Below are 3,558 nucleotides of genomic sequence, written 5' to 3' on the forward strand. Positions count from 1 at the left end.
TCTGGGAGGCTACCAACAGGCCTACAGCAACATTAAAGAAGCTGCAGGAGTATCTGGCAAGTACTGGTTGGGTGGTACATGTGACAACAATCTCCTGTATTCTTCATATGTCTGGGCTATGGGGTAGAGTGACAAGACGAAAGCCTTTTCTTATGAAGAAAAACATCAAAGCCAGGCTAAATTTTGCAAAAAACACATCTGAAGTCTCCCAAAAGCATGTGGGAAAAGGTGTTATGGTCTGATGAAACCAAGGTTGAACTTTTTGGCCATAATTCCAAAAGATATGTTTGGCGCAAAAACAACACTGCACATCACCAAAAGAACACCATACCCACAGTAAAGCATGGTGGTGGCAGCATCATGCTTTGGGACTGTTTTTCTTCAGCTGGAACTGGGGCCTTTAGTTAAGCTAGCGGGAATTCTGAACAGTTCCAAATACCAGTCAATATTGGCACAAAACCTTCAGGCTTCTGCTAGAAAGCTGAAAATGAAGAGGAACTTCATCTTTCAGCATGACAACAACCCAAAGCATACATCCAAATCAACAAAGGAATGGCTTCACCAGAAGAAGATTAACGTTTTGGAATGGTCCAGCCAGAGCCCAGACCTGAATCCGATTGAAAATCTGTGGGGTGATCTGAAGAGGGCTGTGCACAGGAGATGCCCTCGCAATCTGGCAGATTTGGAGTGTTTTTGCAAATAAGAGTGGACAAATCTTGCCAAGTCAAAATGTGCCACGCTGATACACTCCTACCCAAAAAGACTGAGTGCTGTAATAAAATCAAAAGGTGCTTCAACAAAGTATTAGTTTAAGGGTATGTACACTTATGCAACCATATTATTTTATTTTTATTTTTTTGCTTCCCCCTACCTAAAAGATTTCAGTTTGTTTTTCAATTGAGTGGTACAGTTTATAGGTCATATTAAGGCTCCATTCACACATCCGCAATTCCATTCCGCATTTTGAGGAACGGAATTGCGGACCCATTCATTTCTATGGGGCCGCACGACGTGCGGCCCGATCCGGAATTGCGGACCCACACTTCCGTGTCCGCAATTCCGATCCTGAAAAAAATAGAACATGTCCTATTCTTGTCCGCAATAGCAGACAAGAATAGGCATATTCTCTTAGTGCCGGCAATGTGCAGTCCGCAAAATGCGGAACGCACATTGCCGCTGTCTGTGTTTTGTGGATCCGCGGATCCGCAAAACACACACAGATGTGTGAATAGACCCTAAAGGTGGAAAAAATTTCTGAAATTATTTATCTTTGTCTAATTTTTTCATATCACAAAAACCTGACATTCTAACAAGGGTGTGTAGACTTTTTATATCCACTGTATGTATTAATTATGTTGTAGAAGGCTTGCACAGTAAAATATACATTTTTGCAGAAGACACTAAATTGTGCAAAGTAATTAATACAAAAGAGGATAGTATACTGCTACAGGTGGGCCTGGATAGATTGGGGGCTTGGGCAGAGAATTTGCAGATTATAAATGTAAGGTAAGGTGTAACACTGATAATAGTAAGTTTAAGCGCATGGAAAGGAAAAATATGTGTCACCAGTACATACTAAATGGCAAAACACTGGGTAACATGACAGTAGCAACTAAGATTATGGGGTGCATCAAATGGGGCATTGATGCATGTGATGAGAACATAGTCCTGCCACTATACAAAACACTAGTCAGACCACATATGGGGTACTGTGTACTATTTTGGGCTCCTGTGCACAAGAAAGACAAAGAAGAACTGGAGAGGGTTCAGAGGAGGGGGACTAAACCAATAGCTGGACTGGGTGGACTACAGTACCCAGAACAAAAGTCTAAATTAGGGTTATTTGTTTTAGAAAAAAGATGACTGAGGAGAGATCTAACAACCATGTATAACATAGAAACATAGAAACATAGAATGTGTCGGCAGATAAGAACCATTTGGCCCATCTAGTCTGCCCAATATATCTGAATCCTATGAATAGTCCCTGGCCCTATCTTATATGAAGGATAGCCTTATGCCTATCCCATGCATGCTTAAACTCCTCCACTGTATTTGCCGCTACCACTTCTGCAGGAAGGCTATTCCATGCATCCACTACTCTCTCAGTAAAGTAATACTTCCTTATATTACTTTTAAACCTTTGCCCCTCTAATTTAAAACTGTGTCCTCTTGTGGTAGTTTTTCTTCTTTTAAATATGCTCTCCTCCTTTACCGAGTTGATTCCCTTTATGTATTTAAAAGTTTCTATCATATCCCCTCGGTCTCTTCTTTCTTCCAAGCTATACATATTAAGGTCTTTTAACCTTTCCTGGTAAGTTTTATCCTGCAATCCATGGACCAGTTTAGTAGCTCTTCTCTGAACTCTCTCTAGAGTATCTATATCCTTCTGGAGATATGGCCTCCAGTACTGCGCACAATACTCCAAGTGAGGTCTCACCAGTGTTCTGTACAGCGGCATAAGCACTTCACTCTTTCTACTGCTTATACCTCTCCCTATACAGCCAAGCATTCTGCTGGCATTTCGTGCTGCTTTATTACATTGTCTTCCCACCTTTAAGTCTTCTGAAATAATTACTCCTAAATCCCTTTCCTCAGATACTGAGGTCAGGACTGTGTCAAATATTCTATATTCTGCCCTTGGGTTTTTACGCCCCAGGTGCATTATCTTGCACTTATCCACATTAAATTTCAGTTGCCAGAGTTCTGACCATTCTTCTAGTTTTCCTAAATCCTTTTCCATTTGGCGTTTCCCTCCAGGAACATCAACCCTGTTACATATCTTTGTGTCATCAGCAAAAAGACAAACCTTACCATCGAGGCCTTTTGCAATATCACTTATGAAGATATTAAACAAAATTGGTCCCAGTACAGATCCCTGTGGAATCCCACTGGTAACATGACCTTGTTTTGAATGTTCTCCATTGACTACAACCCTCTGTTGTCTGTCACTCAGCCACTGCCTAATCCACTCAACAATATGGGAGTCCATGCTCAATGACTGCAGTTTATTGATAAGTCTTCTATGTGGGACAGTGTCAAAAGCCTTACTAAAATCTAGATATGCGATGTCTACTGCACCTCCACCGTCTATTATTTTAGTCACCCAGTCAAAAAAATCTATAAGATTTGTTTGACATGATCTCCCTGAAGTAAACCCATGCTGTTTTTCATCTTGCAATCCATGGGATTTTAGATGTTCCACAATCCTATCCTTTAATAGGGTTTCCATTAATTTGCCTACTATTGATGTCAGACTCACTGGTCTATAGTTGCTTGATTCCTCCTTACTACCTTTCTTGTGAATGGGCACGACATTTGCCAATTTCCAATCTTCCGGGACGACTCCTGTTACTAATGATTGGTTAAATAAGTAGGAGACCAACGCTGCCTGGCCCTATCAATCTAGTGTAGCAGGGTGTGGCCAGAGGTGGGAGAAGTTATATTTCTGGAGTAACGGGGGCATAAATAAAGTAACTCAGACGGTATAACTGTCACAGGGTCGATACATAACTATATCAGGGGTCGATACAGAGATCTCTCCCATCATCTATTTATACC

This window comes from Bufo gargarizans, chromosome 2 (assembly GCF_014858855.1).
Source record: "Bufo gargarizans isolate SCDJY-AF-19 chromosome 2, ASM1485885v1, whole genome shotgun sequence".
NCBI classification, from domain to species: Eukaryota; Metazoa; Chordata; class Amphibia; order Anura; family Bufonidae; genus Bufo; species Bufo gargarizans.